The 24,890-nt window shown below is 42.8% G+C and overlaps 1 protein-coding gene and 1 long non-coding RNA gene across 16 annotated transcripts in view; one reads left to right on the forward strand and one right to left on the reverse strand.

Moving 5' to 3' along the window:
• The window catches only part of TRAF3 (TNF receptor associated factor 3), a 69,675-nt gene extending 58,331 nt beyond the window's left edge, over nucleotides 1–11,344 (reverse strand). For 7 of the 15 annotated variants that reach the window (XM_033062334.1, XM_033062332.2, XM_033062327.2 and 4 more), the window contains exons 1-3: nucleotides 11,245–11,340; nucleotides 10,873–11,005; nucleotides 10,213–10,268 (exon numbers count right to left, since the gene is read on the reverse strand). The gene's annotated coding sequence lies outside the window, so the exon portion shown is untranslated. Of the gene's footprint in view, nucleotides 1–10,212; nucleotides 10,566–10,872; nucleotides 11,006–11,244 lie in introns of those variants that run through there. The other 8 variants (XM_033062335.1, XM_033062333.2, XM_033062328.2 and 5 more) reach the window with 4 other exon arrangements.
• Nucleotides 11,345–11,711: 367 nt separating this feature from the next.
• LOC116997502 lies at nucleotides 11,712–13,336 on the forward strand. The gene is made up of 2 exons (XR_004418195.1): nucleotides 11,712–12,105; nucleotides 12,887–13,336. It is a non-coding gene; the product is annotated as an uncharacterized LOC116997502 (long non-coding RNA).
• Nucleotides 13,337–24,890: the final 11,554 nt, after the last annotated feature.

Consider the following 24,890-nt stretch of genomic DNA (forward strand, 5'->3'; position numbering starts at 1 on the left):
GATAGCTCTAGGGAAACACCCCCTCAAAAGTCACTTGTATCCAAACATGAAAGTTTTTTTTAAAAAAATTCTATTTACAGGAAAATGAGTAGAGACCAGAAGAACTGAGAGACATCAGTTTAAGGAAAGCATCATATGGGCTCAGGGAGCTCTAACAGGGAATAAGGCCATACAGAAACATTATTAAAACACTCATTAAATGCTCTTGTTTCTATTTTACTTAATGTACATAATATTTGGCAATGGGCTCTGATGTTTGAGCCCTGGTAACTGACTACAACATTAAGATATTGATACATCTTTATTTGGCTTTCCCCCTTCTTCCTTGGAATTTACTATGCTTGCAGTAGTGGGGAAAAAATAAGCAAAACAGAAAACTCCCCAAACCTAAAAATCAGGACAAAATCATGACTTGGTTTTTAGAGTTCACAACATCATATATCATAAAATTCATGCTCAGCAGTGGTTTAAACACTAGGTTGAAAGGTACAAAGTGAGTTCCAGTTCTCTGCAGCTCTGGGCCTACTCTGAGTGATGGAGACACACGATTTCATTTTGGTGTCAGTAACAGCATCAAGTCTGACACATTGCATCAAGTTTTAACATCAGGCTCTAGTATTTCATTTAATAACTTAGGACAGCCATCCATATTTATTATCAAGAGCTTCCCTGTACATCAATAAATTCCTTCACAGGCGTGTGGGAAATGCACTCCTTTCTCAAAAGAAACCTGTGCAAATAAAATCCTTCATTTAAGCCAAATCTTGTGTTTGATCATTTATTTACTACTTTTTTTTTTTTTTAAGCAGAAATACACCATCCCACTAATTTTTGTTGGGTATATCACAACCCTGCTCTTATCACTCCCTAGGCCTCCCCTCACTATCTTCTTCACCTAAAAAAAAAATAAATAAATAAACAAGACATAGCCTCAGCACACTACAATATGCTGTCACTTCTTCCCTGTCCTGACTCCATCCTCTCTGATCAACATGTCAGTGGGATATGCTGTTGGATGCCATTCCAGAAGCAAGTTAGACTCCAGACTGAGGAATAAGCACAGCAAAATGCAGTGACAAATCCTGTTAATTGCCAAATCTTAGCCTGTAAGCAGAGTTAGTCTCCTAACCACTTGAAAGTCAAGGTAGGAGGAAGAAGCAAGGCTAGGTCTTGTTAATTTTTATGTATCTACTAAGACAGTGCAGAATACTATTAGTCTTCTCTCTATACACTATCCTGGACAATGTCAGAATCAAGGCTTTCTATTCAAGGTGACAAAGCACAACGTTCTTCCTTCCTAAATCATTCCCACCTTTGGCTTTGGCCTCACTCACCAAGCCAATCCCGTAAGAAATGACAATTTGATACAACGTCGTATGGCTGGACGTCATAGCTGCTTCCTTTGAATTGCCCCTTTAAGGATTATTATTAGCCAGCTCTAAGTTATTATTAGAAAACTGATAAAACACTAATGGCCAAGTTCTCTCACACAACAACTTGTTGATTTTTCCAGTTGTCACACTGAGTTATTCCAAAATAAATTATTAAGATCAAGAAGAATCATTCCCCTGCCTATCATCTGAACCTGTTATATTTTGAGGAACTAATGGCATTTGACAATCACACATTTTAACCCTGGTCAAGGTTAGAAAGTCAACAAAGATTTTTGCAAATTTCTCTAGTTCTCTTTTTGAAAACAGAAAATTGGATGTGACACCCACTGGGTCTCTCACACCACTTCAACAGCTGTTAAACTCAAGTCAAGTCTGTTAAGTGAGGCTTCCAGCTGCTAGAAGCTGAAATTATTTAAATTTTCTACCTCTAAGAAGTGGATTTTTGCTATGCTACTTCTTCAAAAGAAAGAAAAAGGGATTAGTCTCAGTTTCTCATGAAAAAATTAATCTCTTGCATTTCTTGCTCAGTGCTTTTTAATGCTACTAAACTTTTTTTGTTGGTCGGTTATAGTTACCCTGATTCTGATTCTACCTGTAACGAAAAGAGAACCCAACGTGACTAACTTCATTGCTCTTTCTAAAAATGAAGTTTAGGGTTTTTTTCTACTTACAGCCCTGTGGTGTGGGAGAACTCAAAGACCTCAGCAACCTCATTCTGCTATCTTTGAAGCAATCTTACCAGCAAGGAGTACTTAACAAATTCACTTTTAATTTAGTTCGTATCTCAGCTCTAACTACTGCAGAGAGAGAGTCAAGGGTCTGATCACAGGTGTTTAGCACAATTCCAGATGCCAAGTCCTGTGCAGAACTGGCAGATAATGAGTTTAGCCATATGGACGATCTCATACTTTTTGAGCATCAACTTCACATCACAGGGGACAACTTACAGCTTTTAAGATGGTACCCAGTGCCTCTGGGTATGTGTAGGCACCATCTTTGCTCCCTTAGGTCTTTCTAAAGTCAGTAGTCATTCAGGGCTTAAGCAAAGAAATACCATCACAATGTGTTCAAGTTAAAACACAGCTCTTTAAAATGAAATGCTAGTAGACAGGGTAAAAGAGATCATAGGAACTCAAAAGATTCACGGGAGATTTTTTTCTGTAATGGTCTAATTAATTTCAGGATTTTAAAATCAAGTATTTCTTGAGACTGCATTTCTTTAATGCTACAGTATCCCCATCTACATGGTAGCAAGGTATGAACATAACAGAGTCAACAATTGAAGATGAGAGCTACAACAGAGGCAGCTGCTAAAATCTAAATCACCCACACAAAAGGCATATGATTGATTCCTTCCATACCTCCTTCCCATGATGACAGCCTGTCTTTCTGGTATTTTATCTAATCACTCCAAACTGAAAAAAAACCAAAAAACCCATACCTTAGCAAGTATTTCTGCCTTTGAGACTTTTTTTAATAAAGAGAAGACCTTAAAAAGAAAAATACAGACATGGAAATAGTTCTAGGCAGAAGCCTGCTTCCATTAGGTATATAAATATTTCAATCCCAGCAGCACCACCTAATGGAGAGCTCACCAATTTTCCCCCTCCTTTAATATGACAAATATTTGAGTTTGGAGGTGTTAACAACTGGTACTTTAGCACATGGCCTAATTATTACCCTATAAAATCTGATTAGTTACAAGAGAAGCCAAATCATTTTTCCATAGACAATCACGGTCCTTTTTTCTGCAGACACCCACATTACATTCATACAGAAATTTCTTAAGAACACAAGATATTTGTTTAACCAGGAGATAAGACTTTAGTCAGAAATTTATTTTAAAAAACCCCAAAACCAAACAATAACTGCAGCAATGCCAGCTACCTCAGGCATGTTTCAGCTTGTCCTCAGAAAGGAGAACAGAGATGTCACTACTTCTGAAGTGTACAGAACATTGACAAACTCCAGCCTAAGATGAAGTCAGGCATTCCCAGACTTCTTCAGCCTGCAATTCTGCTACAAAACACCCTATGGGAGGTGTGCAGCAATTTATTGTAAGCACCAATAAAGTGTACAGCACGATGCCTGTTGTAAATATCCATCATTTATCTCCTGCCAACAGACATGACAGAACTTATGTCTAACTGGACACATAAGAAGTCAGTTTTTTCCTCACTGCCTTTGTCCTCCGTGCCCATTATATAAATCTCAACATAGTAAGTAAGGGTTCAACTACTTTGAACTTTTCCAATTAATTCAGCATATGGACACTTGCTCTGGAAAATCTGCCTTTTTATGTATGGCTCAGACGACTTTCAAAGTCTGTCTGCCCGAGCTCATCTCAAAACAGTCAACTAATATACTGAGAGTTCATATTGAAAAAAACAAACAAAAATACCATCAACATCTTAGCCATTAATTCTGAAAAATTACACCACCATACTTTGGTTTTATGAACTAAAAACTTTATTCACACAAACAGGATAATTCCAAGCTTCTTCCTAATTTATTTTGAGAGAGTCTCCTCTGCAAAACTATACAGAATGCAGTGGGTAGATATTTATTTGCTTGTCCTCAATCTGTCTTTATAAAGCAAACAAAAGCACACACAAAACCAACCAAATAGAAAAACCCCAAACCAACACAACAACAACAACAAAAAAACAACACAAACAGCAACCAAACCACACAAACCACCAAAAGAGTAAATCCCCCAAAATTCCCTCAAAATCTTACTGGCTAAAATACTGAAAGCTGCATGTCTAAATAATCCTTTTCAAAATGAAAGTGCAGTTCTCAGGAATTTCCAAGAAGGGAAGAGGAATAGGAGAAATTTATGGTGCCAGCTAGTGAAAAATATCTGATGGAATTCAATACTCAAATAACAATAAACTTGTTTTATCTTCCTAGAAATTGCAAGAGAATTCTTCTGTCCATGCTCAAAACCACACAGCTACAAAAGCCACCTGCCAAACAGTATGAGCAACACAACAGCAATATCTACTGGTTAAAGTACAGCACAGGATTCATTGGCATTTCCATCACATATTGACACCATGGGTGAGTGATGAGATGTATTTGCTAATCTGAACTATAGCATGCTCAGGTTCTGTAGACAGAAACATGGTTCAACTCCTGACAGAGAACAGGATACTACTGACTTCAAGGGATACTGCATGTCATTAATTTCAAATAAAGTTAGCAAAAATCCTTTATTCCCCACCAAAACACTAAATTTGAGAATGCAATGAAAACACTACTACATCAAAGGGTTCCAAAACTGCTAAAGATACACACACAATTCAGCAGTCTTCATTTATTTAGGTATCCAACCTCCTTCTACTCAAACTGCCAAATGGCAGCATTTTGAGAACCACAAGCACTTTTACCTTCATCTATTGAATACAGAACTGGTATCCTAATCAAATTATGACCACAACAGTCATAAAGATAAAAACATTCCCAAACACAACATCCATGCTGAACAGAAAAGAGGACAGTGCAAAAGGATGGAATAAGAGCAAGTGCAGACTCATAGATATATGTACTTCAGACAACAGTAGTGTACCTGCAGAGGGTCTCTGGTGACCTGGAGGAGAGGAGCATGTTAATTCACCTGGAATGGGAGGTGGGGCAGACAGGAAATCACAGAAGCAGGTAGCTACAGAGGGGTCAATGAAAAGTGGATTTTGCAGACAGAAATTACTTGCCAGAGTGTGAAAATAAGTACAACCCTGGAAATGAGTAATTCAAGAGAAAAAAAGAACTAAGTAAATGGAAGGGGAGAACGCAGCTACTTTGCTCAAGTGCAAAACCACCTTGGAATAAAAGTCACCCGTTAGCAACTCTAAAATCTGATTGAAAGTAGGTAAAAATAAATCAATTCTAAGAATCAGAAAAACCAGCTAGAGAAATTAAGAGCATTTATACTGTTTGGACAAACAAGATGGAAGAGAAGTACAGCTCGGACAAGAGCAATCCACTGGTAACTGAAGAGCATAAAATGCAGAAAGGAGTCACTTGGGATGGCTTAAAGGAGATTACAACAAGAACAAGTTAAATGAAAATTATGAAGTTATACTTCCTGTGCAAAAATCAAGACTTACATCTGCGAGTCATTAATTTAAAAGCCCCAACACACAAAGCAACCCACTCTCACAAGGTTCCTCTCTGTGTAAAGACAGAGTGGGCACAGTCAATCTGGTACAGCACACAAGATCTTCATTATCAAAACATCCAATAATTGTTGTAATTATCTCTCTCTCGCATGTACAGAGGTGAGCTTACAAAACAAAATCCATTCACATTGCTAAAATTAGGTTTATGAGCTGGGCTTTGCTGTTACAAAGTACCAGAGGTATCATGAAAGCTAGCTCCACAAAATAAGTAAAAAAATGTTACTGTTCTAGAACATTCAAAGGAGAAAGCCAGGAACAAGTACAAGCACAGGAACAGCTACCACTGAAAAAAATTCTGTCCTGTACACTCAGCTTCATCAAGCACTGCATGTCTGCTGAGAGCATCAATGGAAGAGAGAAGCAAGTGCTGTTTCCTGTCCCAGTGCTGATGGTGCAGGATAGCAGAGCTCTGCAGAGCAGGCAGGACTGGATGCTTCCACACAGCACTTGTAATTCACTCACTTTATCAACAGATGACGCTTGCACTGCCCTGCTGGGTCTCAGCACCTCATCATTTTTATGTCCTCAGATCATAGGAAAGTACCGCTATTCCCATGTTATTACAGACCAGGAAAATGGTCTGTATGTGGAGCCAGAAGTTAGACACAAAAGAAGCCACTAGCTGCATCAAAGTTATTTTCAGAACTCCCAGCCAGTTACACCACCTAAACCTGCACAACACCCAAGTAAGTACCTCTTTTCTTTCCCAGCATATATTCCACACTTGAGAAAACATCCTGACAAGGCCAATAACCTCAGGAAGAACATCAAGTTCAGATGCACAAAAAAACAATAAACAAAACAACTGTGGATAAAGCATCAGCAGACCTTAAGTCTTTACTCATCCTGGTAATCCTAAAAAAGTCCTAACCACTTGACTGAGACATCATGCTTCCTCTCACCCTGCTTCTTAGGCACACTGAGTTTTGATTTTTCTTGACATGGCAAAAAGTTTCAAGAGAAGGAAGTGACACTACTCTTAACTGGCCTGTGGCTTGATGATGAGAATACTCCCCAGGGAAGTAGGAAACTGGGATTGGAATCCCCCTTCTGCCCCTGGGACTCGGACACGTCACACCACTCAGCACTGCAGCACCGAACCCCTGCTGGTCTGGCTCCAGCTGAAAGCCCACAGCACACACATCTAGAGGAATGAGAAAAAGCCAAAGCCCAGCCTCCAGGTCTCCTAGTTTGACACTGGTATCTGCAGTGGAACATCTCCTTCTTGACAGATGTCAAAGCTTGCAGGAACAAAGTGGCAGCCAGGAAGGCACTTATCTTACACTAGCATCTGCAAAACACTTCTCAAGACAGACGAAATCCAAATTATTTGTCTTCCTAGACACCTAAGAAAGCTGTAAAGACTCATGGCATTTTGAGCTTGTCTTCAGTGTACATATCTTACTTTATCTACAAAAACAGGTTTTTCACATTAATGCAGAAACCAAAACATGAGACCAAAGTCCTGTATTATTCCAAATGTCAAATTTTTCTAATTATGAGCTACCATACAGTCATCACTAAAACATGTAAAATAGAAGATTCATTACTTTTTTCAATATTTTTGAGAAGCATTTATCATTTGTGGGTGAAAAGATTCACTTCAGAGCATTTAAATTACTACAAAATTAGTAGCAACTTTTATTATGGCAAATAATCTACAGAATGTTTCCTCTATACATCAGAGAAAACTATTATACAAATCAACATCTTATAAAACTATATAAAATAATACCAGAACCATGAAATATTCCAACTTAAGGCATTCCTGCTGTGTCCACTGAGGATGTCACATCTGAAACTGGCAAAAAATCAAATCTTGATGTCCAGGTACACAACACCCCAAGTTTGAGTACAAGGAGTGAGCAGGAGATGGAATCCATCACACACATAGAATACTGACCTTCTGCACACACAAACATGTTGAGACTTTGCTTCCCAGACTGCCTTGACTAGAGAAACAGCAGAACTTGAAATTCTGCTAAAATCACATTTTATACATGCAGAGTAAAGCAGCAGGGAAGAACAACAGCATGGAAATCAAAGGCTTAACATTTTTTGGGGGGTGGAGAGGATTAGTGACCTACAGTTGTTGTATATAATTTTAGAGACACTCACCCTGTTAGCCTAGTTACAAAGCCAACAGTCAGGAGCAATTGCAGTCACAGTGGCTATGATATTTTTCTGTCAGGGCTTCAGAAGAGATGATCTACACAAAGAACACAAACACTCCCCCAAAGACTTTGTCAATATCTCTCCCTCTCTCACGCACACATGGAATTCTCAATATCAAATCACGTTTTGCTTCATTTTATCGTTAAGTTCTAAGATGTTTTCACAGGATACCTTCCTTATTTCCCTTAACTAGCCTAAGAGCTTTTTTGCAGTTATTTCTGTTTCTCTTCTTGCCCATTATAAAAAGGGAGAGAGAACACATCTTCCTACATTGTGGACACCTAAAGATAGTTCATTTTAAGTAGACTCCCCTTTTCTCCCAATTCTCTAGTCCCTTCTCCTGCCGTAAGAAAAAAGACAAGGAAAAAAAAAAAGAAACATTTGTGATTTGTCAAAACTAAATATACTGACTTTAAACTATCCATTTATAAGGGCATGGGCTTCCAGTAGGCAGAGCTGGGAAACCAATTATATGCTGCCAGCCCTTTACTACTGTAGTTTCTACAACACTACTTCATCGCCACAGCTTAAGAAGTTTAAGATAAAACCTAGTGCTACTACAGCACTCCCTCTTGTGCTACAATCACACCTTTATTCTGCTGCACAAAACCACACAATTCTCCCTCCCTTGGCTTCTTTTCCTCATATCTCATTTTGAAATCTCCAGTTTCTCCCACCACTTCTGGTGTTCCTGAGCCAGATACCAAAAATTCAAGGAGGTTTCAAATACAAGCATTCTATTCAGAAAGTACCCACAGCTTAAAAAAAACAAACAAACAAAAATTTAAGCCTTGGCAATACTTTAAAGGAAGTGAGCACCAGTGTACAGATACCTGAAACCAATGTGTAATAGCAATCTTCACACAGATGCAGCACATTCAACTAAGAAACACTAGAATAATAAAAACTCTAATGAAATCCAATAACTACATCATCTAAGATATAAGAGATCAGAATGTTTTATTTTTACAATATCTATTCATACAAGGCCATTTTAGGATATTGGAGTAGATTTAAGTCATTCCTATTTTTAAACTGCCTTTTTGTCTGAAGAAGAATTATGATCAATTGCTTATCAATCAATAATCAAGGTTTTCGGCTTTTTGTATTTTCAGCATTGCCATATCTACTATAGAACAGCTGCACTTCAGTACCAAAAAGCCATTCCTCTTCTCTCCTGAAGTGATCATTATGGACAAGAACAACGTAAAACCTAAAATACAACATGATCCCAAGATCATTTAAAAGACAAACTGCATTAACATAGACTAGTAAGACTTCATAAATAATCTTTGGTCACTGATGCTAACTACTGCCATCTTACTGAGTTTTCCAAGGTATCAACAGTAAATATGCTTACACAATATTCAAATTCTCTGAATCCATGCAAGAATGGCTTCTCAAAATTGGTATCATCAGATTTAATTGCAGGACGACTTCAGGAAAGCCTAAAGACTGAGTCATTTAACACACCCTTTTGATTAGAATTCATTTTCTTTGATACTGAATGCACTTTATAATTCTATATTCTAGGTCCAGCTATTATTAGAAGCACCTCACCAAGTCATATTTCGGTAAAACACCTACCATTCTTGTGCTGGAACAACCCAACTTTTATAACCCCCTAGTGCCGCCTGCTTGCAATGCCCAAGCTCATGATACATCAATGTTTCCGTTACCAAGCTCTATGACGAGGGGTTTCCCAGTACAGCCATAAAAAACTGATTTGTCCAAATGTTCAAGTATTTCTCACTTTAAATGAATAGCCCTCTCCCTAATCACCCCCAAACAGAACTAAGATCTTAATCCATATGTGGTATAAGCCAATGGTACATTTAAAAGGACAACATGCAGCATATGCTATGGTCTCTCCTGTTCTGAACAACCATCAGTGTAGCCTTTTAATCCAGGCTTCAAGGCAAGTCAATAGCCATTTTAAATACAGATTTTTACCACTTCAAATTATACTATTTCACTTGTCTAAAGACAGACACTGCTAGTACACCTTTGCATCACGCACTAAACTCCTTTTCAGCCTACGAATGCAAGTTCAGATTAGTGCTCAATAATGCTATGTGCATCCTATGGGACAAATCTGCAAGGAAAAACACACCATTCTACTCAAGAAACAGAAAACACGTAAATTAGAATATACAGCATATGAGGCTCAGATCGCAACAAGCTAGAGAAGTCGCAGACCCAAAGAGACAGCATATTTCAAATGGTATCATTGGAACTTCCCACATTTTACTACTACAGAAAAAGCCTAAGATGAAAGATGCTCTAATGCGTGGTACAGATCCACGCAGAGGAGCACATACAGCCTGTCACGTCACACAGGTTCCGATCGGCACAACATGAGATTATGCCTCTTAGCATTAATACAATTTCTCCTGTTTTTCTGCAAGTAATCCAGATCTTAGGCACTCAAAGACACAAATAAATCAAGACATAAATCTTACCTTCCTATTTTACAAGCCACTGCAGTTCGCAGATTATGAGTCAGTCATAGGTTAATCTGCAGAGGAATGACTCAGTATAAACTTTTAAGCATTCATTATTTTTTCTAACCTACAACACGGCGATTCATTCAACGCGCTAAAACGCGGCGTCGCGAATCAGCGCATGAAATGAATGGCGTGAAAACAAAACACTTTTCTTTCCGCTCACGGCAGGCAGACGGGCAAAGCGCAGCGCCGGTGCAGGCAGGCGGACTGTGCGAAAATATAACTCCTCGGGCGCCGAAGAGGGGCAGCTCCGGCGGGTCCGGGCGCAGCCCCATGGCCGGGGATAGCGGGGGCTCCGCCGCAGCGGCAGCCGGGGGGACGCGCAGCCGGGACCGCGCTCCGCGCCAGGCGCGGCGCTGCCGGCAATGCCCCTTTAAAGGCCGTCGGCCCGCCCCCAGCACTGCATATGGAGGGAGCCAGGAGCGAGCGAGCCTTCTGCATTCAAACGACACATCAAACGCCGCAAGCGCCAACGCGGCTCCCGGCTCCGCTCCGGCCTCGCCTCCCTCCGCTCCCCGCACAGGCACGCACGCCGCGGGGAGCGGGGCAGAGAGCGAGAGGAGCAGGGGAGGGAAGGGGGAGGCAGGAATAAGTAAGCAAGAAAGAAAGGGGCACCTGCAAAGCCCTGGAGTGCGAGTGCGTCCGGGCAGGAGAGTCCGCGCCGCCCCGCCGCAGGCTGATCTATCCCCGGGCACCGGCGGCCGCCGAGGTCCCGGCACGGGCTGCGGGTGCAGCGTTCGGCCCCTGCCTGGCAGCAGATGCCTCGGTCAGCGCCGTGCCCCCTCCGGAGCGCCCCCGGCTCCCGCCGCCCGCCCGGCCCCGTCCCCCTGCCCGGAGCGCCCGAGAGCGGGCAGCGAGCGCGGCCGGTGCCGGAGCCCCGCGCGGGAGCCGCCGCCACGGCGGCACCGAAGCTGCCGCCCTCCCTCCTGCTCCCGTGCCGCCCGGCCGAGCCGAGCCGAGCCGAGCCGAGCCCCGCGGCCGCCCTACCTGCGAGCGTGTGCGGGGAGCGGGGCGGCGGGCGGCAGCTGGAGCCGGGCGAAGGCGACCGCCAGCCCGGCGGAAAGTCCCGACCGCTGTGCGCCGTCTCCCCCCGCCCCGCACTTCCTCTCCCGCCCGCTCGGGCTGGAAATCCCCGGCGAAGCCCGCTGCTCTCCCGGCTCCTCCCAATCACCGAGGGCGGGCCCGGCACAGCCGCTCAGCGCGCAGGCGGCAGCCGGGGGCCGGGCTTGCCCTGGCCGCTGGCCCCGGCTGCACCTGATGCTGCTGTCACCCCCCTCCCGCGGGCACGACTCGGGCAAAGGGGCCCCGCGCCCGGCGGAGGAGGCGCGGGCTGGGCAGCGGGGACGGCGCGCCCCGCTCCGGGCGCGGTGATGCCGGCGGAGCCGCGGGGGCTCGGCCGGCGGGCGGGCGTGCTGTGGGCACCGGGGGGAGGAAGGGAGCGGGGATGGCGCCGGGGCGCGGGGCTCCGGGAGAGCGGGATCGGCGCGGCGGAGAGCCGCTCGCTTCCCCTGCCTGCCCCGAGGGAGGTGCAGAGCCCCGCTCAGACAGGCGCCTCGAACACAATAGCGTTTATTAAACAAAGAAAATGCCTCTGGGAAGAATGGGAGGGAGGGAGAGCAGCAATTGGGAGGGGGAGAAGGGTCTGGAAGTGATCAGGATGGAGCAGCCAGCCGGAGCAGCTCGCCCCGGCAGCCGCCGGCCGGAGGAGCCAGCCCCGAGTCCCGGCGGGGCTGGGGGTGTTCCCTGCCCGCGCCCCGGGGGTGCGAGAGGCACCCGCGTCCCCTCCGCAGGCACCGGGGAGGGGGGCGGCGCTGGCAGCCCATAGGACCTGTCGCTCCCGGCAGCCAGGTGAAATAAATGCCTGCGTCGTGCTCCGCTGGCATCACGGCGTGTTCTGGCCGGGGGTGGTATTTGTTCCGCCTGTACCGGCGGTCTCGCTTTTACACGGGGCATTGTTGGCTGTCGTGGCTTGTCGTGTCCGCGCTGCCTCACCGGGATGCGGGGAGGGAGAGGGAGGGAGGGAAGGAGGGAGGGAGGGGGAGAGGCGGCTCTGGCGCAGGAGCGGCGCGGGGGCTCAGCCGGAGCCGGGAATGCCCAGCCGGAGCTGGGGATGGGGGCTTGGCCGGAGCCTTGGACCAGGGTGGGCTGGAGGAATTGCCCCACACGGGCCCTCGGAGCCCAGGGTGCAGCGATGGGGCTGGCAGCCGGGAGAGCCGCAGCTCTAAGGAATGTGCAGAGCTGAACACGGAGAAATGTGTGGTGTTTGGCTAATTTCAGTGGGATGAGGTCACCGTCCTTTTTGGACGTTGTTTATCGAGGGATCACTAGGGAGGAACAGTTGGATGCGTGATCCTGAGCGGACAAGCTTTGCGTCATAGTTGCCGCTTGCAGCATCTCCACGAGTCCCGAAATCCATCCTGACCCTCCTCATATCCCCCGGCTCTCCGTGACGCCCACGCCACGCTGCCCTGCAAACCTAAACACCTCCAGCTCCGCGCTGTCCTCACCAGCCTCTAAATCACGAAGCTTGGCCGCACTGCTAATTCCCCCTGTGTGCTGTTTTTCTCCTCATCCCACTTCTCTGCTTTCTCCCTTTCCCCCTCTCTCCCGCCTTTGCTGCCGTCCCCAGTCAAAGGCTGGCTTAGCTGTCACGACAACTGCGGCTTTTGAAACGATGCCGTGAACCTGCCATCAGAAAGACAGCCGCAGACGGATGTCTTGCATCTTCTCATCACTTGTTCAAGATTGCCTAGCTCTGGACCAGCAGAAAGGATTGTGCACCAAGTCTGGATTTCTCCAGCAGCAGGGCTGCAAATAAGTTTCTATCAGAGACAAACCTGCAATTTCTTCCTTTGCCGCTCTTTTTGCTGTTGTATATGTGTGCTCTTGTTTTGCCCTAAAAGAAAAGAAAAAATGGAGAAAACATAATAGGATTCCAGTGCCTGTAGCTCTAGCAGCAGTACTAATGTGTTCTTCCCTAAAAAGAGAAAACAAATTCTTATACCATTTAAAGATGTCAGAAGCCTTTCCACATTAAAAAAGCCTGTTGACAAAGGGATAAAGTGATTATTTAATGAAATACCTAGCATTTCAATTGCTTTGGTTTTTTTTTTCCGTATTGTGACTCCAAAATTTTAGAGATTTCTAATACAATTATTACAGCAAGATAGGTCACCAATGTTTAGTCTTTAATTGGTTTGTAATTCTGTGTTATAAGCAATGTTTTTTCTGGGGCTTAAAGGGTTGTCTCAAGGCTGCTGTGATATGCTGAACACTTCTGCTTGGCAGTAGTATTTCAAATACGGTTGTTGAAGGGGTAGCTACTTAAAACAGCAGAAATTATAGTGAAGACCATGGAGTAGCTCTGTATTTTAGTAAATTGTTTGAAGAAATAAAATAATAGTGCATTACTCTGGAAAATCACCTGTGAGGAAAGAATAAAAAAGAAATCCACTGAGAGAAGAGTGGTAATCCCTTACAAACTTGGACAGGGATGCTTATCTCCAAAAACTATTTGGAAGACATAGAAGAGCAAATGGCATGTGATTATGGGAAACTAATTTCTCAGCTACAGACTGGAAGGTACCACTGGGAACTGGTAGGGCTTAAATGTTCTGGAGTGTTGTAGAAACTCGATTTCTCAAGCAAACAGTTCATGAGAGGATGCTATTTTAGGACTGGTATTAATAAGCAGCAAGGACCTTGTAGAAGGCCAGAGTGTTGAAACTGATCATGAACTGAGTGATCACAGACTAATCCAGCTGAAGTTTAACTGTAAGAGGGACAAATGCAGATATTTGACTAAGACTTGGGACTGCAGAACAGCAAACTTAGAGAAATGGGGAAAATTCCTGAGGCTGACATGATGGATGAACACAACGATGATTTTTACTTAGAGATATTGGAAGCAGCATAAAATAACAACCGCCAAAGCAAGGTTTTGTTCAAGGTTAAAAAGGCTAGAAGCAATACTCTGTGCCTAGTATAGTGAAAGAAGGAGGGTGGTGATGCTGGTAGCCTTGGGTCTACTGCTCTGACCTTACTGTGGGGGTGAGCTCCTCCATGAGAAAATGACTGTGAGCTGCCAGCAGAATGGCTATGGAAAAGACTCACTTGAGTCTGTGATGCACAAAGCATGGTATTTTTAGTAGAGAGAGGGAAGTATAACATGGCTTCACACAGTACAGCTGAGGAACCTTGTTTGGAAAATTGCATCCAGTGCTGGTGACTTACGGTCAGAAAAGATTGACTCAGGTTGCCACAGGTGCAGAAGAGGAATACTGGGGTGGCAAGGGAGCAGAGTATCTGAATTCTTGAATGGGAGCTGCAAGCAAGCAAACTTAGCTTCCTCAACTACCCAAATTAAGCCAAAATAGTGCAATTCACACAGTAAATATCAAGGAAAGAGTACTATTTAAGTTAAAGGATTATGTTAGCACAGTTATGCATGGTCATAAATTGGTCATGAGTATACTTAGATTGAAAAGTTTTCTAACCATTCCAAGAGCAAACAGTACTCCAGGAACAAACACCTACATGACTTTAAATCAGGGCATGATACATGATTTTAAATCAGGGCATGATGCTTTGTTGTGTCCAAAAGGGATCTGAAAATGACTCAACTGCTGACCTTTGACATTGTACTGCAATCATTCCTGAGTTTCAGGCCTTCTTCTGGTCCTCTGCCCCATCTACATTTGGCTTGTGAGGTTTTTTCAACTGCCTGTGAAGCACTGGAAATTAGTCAGAGACAGGATGTAGAAAGGGCTGGTGACATTAAGCATCAGGTGGTTTGTGATGGATCTTGCTCACAGGCATACTGTGATTGCCAGATTTGTGTCATCACAAAACCTCTTCCCTCAGGTGAGCCTGGAAAAAGAGTGTTTTGTGCCCCTGCCACCTTCTCAGAATCTTCTGGGAGATTTATTTGGTAAATATCTTATTGCATGGTTATAGTCTTCTCTGATACTGTGCTTGAGAGATTTAGCCTTTTACTGCACCTCTTAAGTTTATTAGCTCTTACTAAAAAGGTTTTGGTGACTCTTGATAAGTGGGGATGCAGAAAAGTTATTGCTCTGAGATCTCCTGAACAAAGTGGCCATTATGTGTTTGTAGAGGGGGCCATTCTCAGTCCTGTCTTCCCTGAGGTGGCATCAACAGGTTATTTTTAATTCTGGAAGCAAACATGAGAGAGAGAGAGAAAGAGGGCAGCAAACCATAGTTTCTTGCATGAATTTGCTTATTGCAATTAACAGTCATTCAGCTGAACATTTATAGTTTGGAATGGTACAGTACATCCTTATTAACCCTGCTGTTTCAGGTGCAATTTGGCACTGCTTCTATATGGAATGTTAACTCCAAGTGTTGTGGTTTGTGTGCTTCACACGGCTTCTCCACAGTTTCTGCAGAATGTGGTTATAGGTTTTTCTAATCATTACCTATTGTGGATCTCAGCAACACTTAACAGGAGCCAGTTTCTACATTTCTGGCACTGAGGAAGTTTCTTGACTTGCAGCTTCCTCATCCCATACTCTGGATTGAAGAAGCTTATTAACAGAATAATAAAATCATTAAATTTATATTCTTTTTATTGCTGAAGCACTGCCCAAGAGGACCTCTATTGTGGGAACACACATTCATTTTTTGCATCCTATACATGAGGTAGGGGTTCCTCAGAGTTTATTTCAACTGCTACCAGGCAATAATATTTAATGTGATAGTCCATTTGTTTAGGGAAAAAAATTCCCTTGCCCAAGCTATGATTTTCTACTTTAATTTCCTAAAAAGTGATGGTTTTCCAAGTGACAAACATTCCCCAACACTACCAGAAGTAAGTTGTATATGCCTTTCTGAATTTGGTATGTAATATTTTTCTTTTCTTTCTAGTTAATTTTAGTTCCCAAGTCAACTTATAGAGCTGCTTCACACTTGACAAGGAATATTAGTATGGCATAACACAACTGTGTCTCAGTAATCTTGGGGCCTTCTTACTTTCTTGTTGAGACTATTAAGGTCCCCAGGCTCCCCTGTTATCAAGACTGCCATTGTGCCCATGCCAAATTGACTTTGGAGTCAAATGAAATTTTGGAGTGCGTGTCAGTGGATTCCCAAAGTGGCCTGTGAAGTGGTTCATGTGAACTGTAAGCTGTGCCAGCCATACATCTGCCTCTTGGTATGGCTGCAAAATCAGAGCTGTGATGGGAAGAGTGCAAACTCAGCAAGATCAGCTCTCCACCATATGGAGATTTCCCTGTGACAGCTGAATCTGAATATAACCAATAAAAGCATCTTAAAGGCTGCTTTGTGCCTTTAGAGCAGCACAAAGAAGCTTTATCATGAGGAAGGACTTGGTCCAAAAGATTTCTCCAGACATAAATTGTCATTTATTACGCTAGTTTGTAACTAGCAACAGCAAGGATTCTGTTGAAACCTGGCAAAGTAAAAGTCTGACATGAATATAACAGCTGTATTGATTTATTCAGATGCCCTCATTTTCTGGATGAAACATCCTTAGGATATCCTAATATTCTTGAGATCTTTTCTCCATCAAGAATCTCAGAACATAATCAGACAAGAGAAAAAGCCTTACCTAATATTGTCAGAAAGATCTGGTGGGTACACTTTCAATGCTGAGAGTCTTTCATTATTATAGAAATTGTTACAGGCTCTTCTTCAGTAATCAATAGTAGCTCTTTCTTTAGAGTGATGTAACTACTTTTGCTTTCACCTTTTCTGCATGTAGTCATGGGAACAGCAAACAACATGTAAGAATCAGGCTTAGGAATAATTTGAGCATTTGAGATGACTGGGAGGTGGTCACTGTCTCATAATTTTCCTGGCTGGCAGCCTAACTGTGTGCCTTACCCCCAATGCTGTCAGAGCATCAAAACAGGTCTGAGAGGTTTTTTCACACACCCCCCCCACCCCCTTTTATTTACAGTGCTCTAGGTAGTTGTAAAGAGATATTTCAGAGTATTCTGGAAGGTTGTTTGAGCCTCTGGATGTTGTTTTGTTGTAAGTAAACTGCCCATAAAAGGTGCATTTCCAAAATCTGAAGTATTCTGTCCTGAATTCACATGCAGCCTGACCCAAGCAGACCTACCAGGATTCAGTACTGAAGAGATTACACAGGATGGAACCTCTGTGTTTGCTGCCCTGGCAGATTTCTGAAGAGCATCCAGTCAGGAGAATCACCATATAAAGTACAGTTGTTCTAGAAGCCTAGAGGAAAACATTTCTCTCGTCACAATGGTTTCCTTTGTCTTAGCATACATCCAGCCCTCTAGTGGATCCACGTGGTGGGATTCAAGACATGCACACCTGTATGACAGCATAAAGTCCTTCTCTCTGAATTTTTCCTTAAAGCTTGTAGTCCCTTGTTGGTCTGCCTCTTGTGACTCCACAGTTTTTCCCACTGTCCTTAGCAATTTTCTCACCTTGTATAGGAAAATGGTAATTCAAATTTATAGTTTCCCAGATACCATTCATTCTGTCTCATGACAGTTTGGATAAAATAAGGTAATGCTAGAGAAGCAGTAATTATCCAGCTGTTTGTCTGAAGATACCTCTGAGCTGGATTCTATTTATCCACCTGCGTCTTGAGAGTTAGAAGACATCAGCATATTCACTGGATGATATTTAGAATTATTTCACTTTCACATATAATTTTTTATCACAGGGGTTGGGGAGGTTTTCGACCTGTGTGTATGAACAAAATGACTCAAAGTGCTCCAGGTGGTATTGGCAAGAGAGTGGCTGTCTCGAGATGAAAACAACTGGCTGTCTTAGCAACCCCCACATACTGCATTGTTAAAACCCAAGGGCAAGTATCTACTTTAAATGTATCTTCAGGGAAGCAAGATTATATTCAAATATTTTCCTTGCTGAGTTTCAGATTTTCTATGTCAAATATGCTCAGTTTTCAAGTAAAAAAAGTAAAATCCAAGTGCCCTCAGAACAATTTCAGCCTAGCCCCTATGAATCAAGCTTCCCTTCGTTCCCTTCTTACTGGCTATGATGAATGCTCTGCAAGTCACATTATACCCTAATCAGCATTTGCATAATCTTTACTATCTCTGTGATTGCAGTATATAAGCTAGACAGTAATTAACAAGAGCTAGAACGAACCCAGTTCCAATGATTAGCATGAGGCAGCAATGATTCAAGAGCTGTGAGTGTTTCATGTGCAGCATTTGGAAGAGAGCTGCCCTGCTAAAGGAGCTACTTTGAGTTTCTTAATCAGAATGGACTATTCAGATTTTTGGGTGCAGACCCCCATGAAAGCTCAAGGAGCAAAAGAAAGCCAGACAGACCTGTTGGACATTGTGTATTCAATTGCTGGATAGAATCTTCTACAATTCCACAGCAGAGGTTGCTGTTTTGGTACTGGAGAATAACAGAGAAGTTCTGTGGCACCAGCACACACAAGAGCCATGTCCCCCAGAGAAGTAGCCCTTCCTACTCTTCCAGATGCTGAAAGACCTGTTGTGGAAGTGGTGAAATACTAGGTAAGATTCTTCAAAGGTCTGAGCTAGGAGAATTAGCAGAATTCCCTTGGAGCCTTCAGATGGCTGGAAAGGAGTGTGCGTGACAAAAGTGGCTCGAAGGATTTCACAGTAAATACATGAGCTACTTCTCTCAGCAGTGGTCATCTGTAGCCATGGGATGGTGTCTGTCACAGGCATCTCCCTACTGAAAAATGGGCAGAGGGGGTAACACTTTGCTCTAGCTGCCCTTGAAACTCAAAAAGCTTGCTTGGGCTGCAGCTCCGTGAAGAACCCTTGGAGCAGCGGAAGGTTTAAGGAGAGGTCAGCTTATAGGACACAATTAGTAATCTGCTGCCAGTGTAAAAAACAAGGATTCTTTGCACATCAAAATGAATTTTGCATTTATTTGTTCATAAGAACAGATAACAATAGAACAGAACCTGTTGTCAAACAGCAGACAAGCCCAGACACTCAATTTTAGCAGATGGAGCTAAAGGAGCCCTAGAATATTCTAAGGACAGCCCTCTCACTTTAATAATAGCAGGCAAATGTTGTCAGTGCGTTTCAGGACAAGGAGCTGCTGTGTTCAGCCTCAAACAGAATAGCTGAGCTCTCAGGAGTCTTAGGGAACTGAGACAATGGGATTTCATCATTCCCTAGGTCACACCACAGCAGTTCCCAGCTCCTTCACTTTTTCGTCCTTCCTAGTTTGTATCCCAGAGAGATAAGAGCCTTTTTCTGATCCTGCACTACTTTCCTGAGTTCAGTCCTCAGTGTCTGCTTCAGCTGCTAAGAAAAATGCTTTCATATCCTGAAGTAAATGCTCCTCTGTTGCAGACAGATGTGAGTTAAAATGCACAAAATCTTATGTCATCTTTGCGCTGAATTAAAAGCCACAAAAAGCAAGTTCTTCTTTGGCCTCATTCTTACCTGAGGAATGCTAATTTGTTTTTGTGCAATTGCTGCAGACTGACACCAACATAACCCAGAGCAGGAAGAGGCCCCAAACCTCTGCTGGGCTGTTTAAGATACTACACAGTTATAAAGCCAAAACCCAGTATCCCTCCCTCTTGCAGTTTCCCCAAGGTATCAGAAAACATTCTGGTCTCAGATCCTAAGTGGAAAGCTGTGATATTTGCACTTGCTTTCTTGGAGTCCCTCCCAGTCCATACTGTGGTAACAGACTCAGCTGAGAGCAGAACTATTTTTCTTTAGCTGGGCCTCCCATTTCAGTGGCTGTAGAGAGAGAAGATGGCAACCTGCATCTTTTCCTGCAGAAATTTATTTCCAATGGTATTGCTCTTAAATATAGCTTTGCATCTTTTATAGACCTCAGGGAGTCCTTTATTTGTAAGAAGGGCATTTCTAAACCTCAAACACATCTGAGGAGCTACAAATTGTCAATTCTCACAATCTTTGTCTTAAGTTCTGTGATATTTGAGGCTTTTTCCTCAAAGTACCAGCTCTTGGAATGATGTGATTATGTTAAAAACTCCCATTTTTCTTTCATTTAAACAAAAAGGCAGTAGTTTTCCTGCTCTCATAGATATTATGATAGAATAGACAGAAGCTTAAGTTATAGATAGATGTTAGACATATATATATATATATATAGATAGAAGTTATAGATAGAAGCCTAAAAATGTAAACTGAGCACACTGCAAAGGCTAAGAATCAGAAGGCAAAGCAAAATTAATTGAACACATATTCACTGCTAAACATTATGACTAGAAGTCCCTTTCATACTTTTTTTTAAAAAGATCTGACTCATTATTTTTAAATTATTCAGCTTGGCAATACCATATAGATTCATTATGCTCTTGGATAAAATTCTTTGTCACGCTAAAGGCTAAATTGAGCCAAGAGTAAGCTCACCATGAACAATTACATGTATTGTCTATTCTCAGCTTTTTAAAAACATCATCTAGTCTTTACAAAAACTCTGTAACACAATGAAGACTAAAGCTTTCATCTAGACAAGCTCCAGTATATGACAAATATAAAAATTGAAAGGCACAATGGAAATAAAAGCTAATAAAACTTGAAATAGGTGAGATTTATTTCTTTAAAGTCTCACTTCTTTCATACCCACTGGACCACAGTTTGTTCTGGGTTACACTAGGGTAAACCCAGAGTAAATCCAGTGAAATAATCTGACTTTATTGTTCACAATTTATATGTTTTGCAGTGAATTGATATCAGTTCTGCTAAGTGTATCTGTCATTTAATTTCTACTTCCACCACTTATATCAAAATCTAGTGACAACAATGTGACTGGGGGACTGAGGAATTACTAATATTAAGCCTGTGTGTGCAACTTCAGTTTGTCTGATATCCCTTCTGCCCTGCTTCTGAATGTGTATTCTGAAGCCCTTAATGAAGCAATCACATTTTTTCCACAGGATCTGCTGCCTCTCTGAGTAAGAGATCATTCTGTTGAGGTTTAGATATGAAGCACCACAGCAAGAGGGACTCCTGCCTTCCAGATCTGTACTTCACTTTATCCTTAAAGAGGAACTTGGTGCTACAGAAATCAACCTTGTAGAAAGTAGATGAGAAGTGAGTATTTGCACACTCAGCATGCTGTGCTTCGAATTCCTTCAATGAGAAGGGTAAACATGCAACCTGCAAAAGAAACACAATCCAGGAGTCATACTTGCCATCCTCTAATTCATAATCAGAAGGTATTATCTATTATGCTATCAGAATGCTGTTGGCAAGGTTTTTGATTGGATAGATGCACCCTATAATCAAAGTTGAAAGATGGATAATGAAATTTATTTCTAAAACCCCACCTAACTTCTCCCAAAAATAATGGAGCAAAATAAAACCCTTGACAAGCTCATATGAAGATCAATTGGGTGTTTGTGAAGCCCTCAAGAGCAGCAGTGATGAGTACTAGAGAGAAAATTTTAGGACTTGAGCTAGCACATCACTGACAAAAAGTAAAAGGAATAGAAGTCTTACATGGTTACTCTCAAATCCTCCAAAGCCAAGAGCACTTATCCCTCAAACCCTCTTTTAAAATCCTGTCTACTGCCTAAGAGAATCATTCAGCTGGGATTCAAAGGGCAGAAAAAAGTATGTACCAGAGAAAAACAAATACATAGTACCCTTACTTAGGAGGAAACAGATGGCTTTTCAAACAAGCCTGGATAACACAAAATAAATATGTAGGGCAGCAGACATTAAGTAGTGCAGATGAAACAAAATTACTAAGGGGTCCTCTGTCCATCTTGTGTATCAAAGAAATTCAAGTCCTTCAGAAAAAATAGTATCCCACTAAGGACTGCAAAAAAACACCATCTTTATTGTGACATTTTTCTGAGTCATCTGAATTTCTGAATCACCTGAACTTCAACCTCATTGTCACTTGCTCGTGTGGATTTCTATTTTGAGTTAAGGGCAAGGAGAGTGACGACTGATTTTTTTTTTAATTGTGTCATCCAGAGTAATTCATACTCTCATGCTCAGATAGAGGAGACTCTTTACATCCACTCCACAGACTTCTACTGCTTGACCTAAGAGAGCAGCTCCTCACAGCGCTGCAATGCCAGGAGCTCTGCAGGAAGAGCTCCTCTCCTGCCAGCACAGCATCACTGCTGTTTAACCACAGCAGAACAGTGAGGCTCAGCAGCCTGGCTGCTTTTCCTTGCTCTGATGGGGGTGTTGCACATCTTGATGGGCATTCCCCTGAGAGGGACCCTACTTCCTCTCATGCTGCTCATTTTTCCTGTTGTTTTAACTGCACTCTCCATTTCTCAGGGATCCCATCCTCATCCCAGTCTCTCTCTCTCATTATAACCTCCAACTCTTGATTTTCCATCCAAGTTCTACAGTGTCAATGCCTTTGCACCAAAGCCCAGCCATCTTTTCATCATCATGCTCATTCCTGTTTTTCCTCCCTTTTGCTTGTACAATTTCCCTTTCTCTTTATATCTCTGTCCCCTCTAAGCCTGTGTCCCACACCAGCTATCACTGTGACACTTTTGCCAAAATAAACACCCAGAGATGGGTTATTGGAGACAACCATACTGCAATCTAAACCCTTGTTGGTGCATGAAAACTACAAATAACACAAAGTATTGAAACATGATAAAAAACCATGCAGGAACAAGGGATAGCATGTTTGTTGATTCAATGTCCATCATGCAATTTTAGGATATTTTTAGGAGGGCCCACGAATCCTGAAATCTGTATAGAACTGCAGGGTTCAAGAATCAAGAATTTTAACCAGTTGTGATCTGCAGGAGGGACCAAAGGAAGGGGGCTAATTGGGCTTGACCCACTTTTTCCTGCAACAGTAGGCTTGGTTTTACAATCCAAATGGAATGGGAATATTATGGGGAGGATATTTATTGAACAGGAATAAATCCAGACTCAGTCCATTCCATACCTTTAAAAATTAGGCAAAAAATAGAAAGATCCCCAGACTTCTCATGGCATAGTCAAAGGCCTTTTCTTACTGAAGAAGGTTGAGGAAAACAGGTTTGAAAATCTAAAATTCACTTAATTTCTAAAGAAAAATAGAAAAAAAGACGACACCAGATGATTTTACCATGAAGAATTGAAAGGCACAGGTGCAAGTAAAAGGGTCACAGTAAATACAGCATAACCTGTAGCCTTCAAAGGGATAGCAATAATAAACTTAATAACCAGTGTCAAATTCTTGTGTCCTTGGAGTATTCCAGTAATAACTGGAACAAGACTGATTTTTTTGTCTCTAATCTTATATGTCTCCTTGCCAAGAGTTCAGAGAAGCCCTGCTGTCTGGAATAAAGTTCTGAGAAGACAAAGACTGAACAAGTCTAGGCATGACTAGCTAAATTAATAGGGATGGCCTGGGATGCTGAGACTCAGAGATAGGTACTGTAATATCTGGAACAATTATTCTCCCCCTTTGTTGTCTCTCAAGAATCTCTAATTAGTTCATGCAACAGATAAAAGCTTTGAAAGGTCTTCAGGATCTTCCCTTGCAGCATAGTTCCAGCTCTGCCTCAATGCTCTGCTGATTGCCAGGAGGTGAATGGATCTCTTTGTCAAGTGCTCTAACCCCTGCCTCTTGTGTCATCTCCAGCAGCTGACACATGCAGCACAAACAACAACATTCTAACACAATAAAGCAAAGTTTCAGGCATCAAGCTGCAGTTGGAATTCTGAAAGGAGACAGGCACTGCCTGGTGGCGTGCAGTCAGATTCTCTCCCATGAGAAGGGGTGGATTGAAAGCTTCAGCCAGGCGGCCTTTGCCAATGTAACTGTGGCAGTGTAAGGGATGTCCTTGTCCTTGCTGCAACTCCTGGCCTGAAAACTGTTGCTTTCCCTTAGCAGGCTGGCAGAATTGCCTGTGACATAACTTGCCTGCCTCAGAGGTGAGCTGGTCTGACATTGCCCTGGGGCAGGAGGGGAATGCTCAGGTGAATGCCCTGGTGTGACAATGGGAACCTCTGCAGGGATGTGACCAACTCAAACAGCTGCAGGGATGATCATGTCTTAAATTGATGCAGTTTCTTCTAAAGTGGTAATGTATATCCAAGGATGTCTCCTCTTTTCAGTGCCTCCTACTTTTGGTAGCTGGCATCTCAGTATAGTGGTTTTTGGGATCTTCTTCTGATGTTGCCTTGCCATCTCCATGCACTGTGGGGGGAAGTGGTCTGCCACAGACCTGCAGATCCTCCTGTGGCTGGTGTGCAGCTGTGTTCTAATTACCCCATCAGTAGGGCAATCCACCTTCCCCAGCAAGAAAACACACTAAAAGCACTACTAAAAGACAGGAAGGAGGCCACAAGGAATTTTTTCCCATACCAATCTCAACACAAAGTTGCTCAAGTTTAGCCAAGAGTCACTTGTAACAAAAGAGAATATTCTTTAACTAAAGTTAATTGTAACTCTTACATGATGATCCAAATAGTAACTTGAAATTAATCTTTACAGAATTAAACCAATGGCAGCAGAAAGGCTTGGAGATGCCAGATGGAGTCTTTAGGGTTCCCAGACGTGCACAAAGCCATCAGGCTGCCTTTTAAACCTTGAATGTTTTCACTGTCAACTGACTTTGCCCTCTCTTCTGCCTCTCTCCCTCATCATCACTATGGTGACTACTGTATCACAGCCTTTGAAACTCTCTCCTTCTCTCCCTTATTCATTCT

The sequence above is a fragment of the Catharus ustulatus genome, chromosome 6 (genome assembly GCF_009819885.2).
Source record: "Catharus ustulatus isolate bCatUst1 chromosome 6, bCatUst1.pri.v2, whole genome shotgun sequence".
Lineage (NCBI taxonomy): Eukaryota > Metazoa > Chordata > Aves > Passeriformes > Turdidae > Catharus > Catharus ustulatus.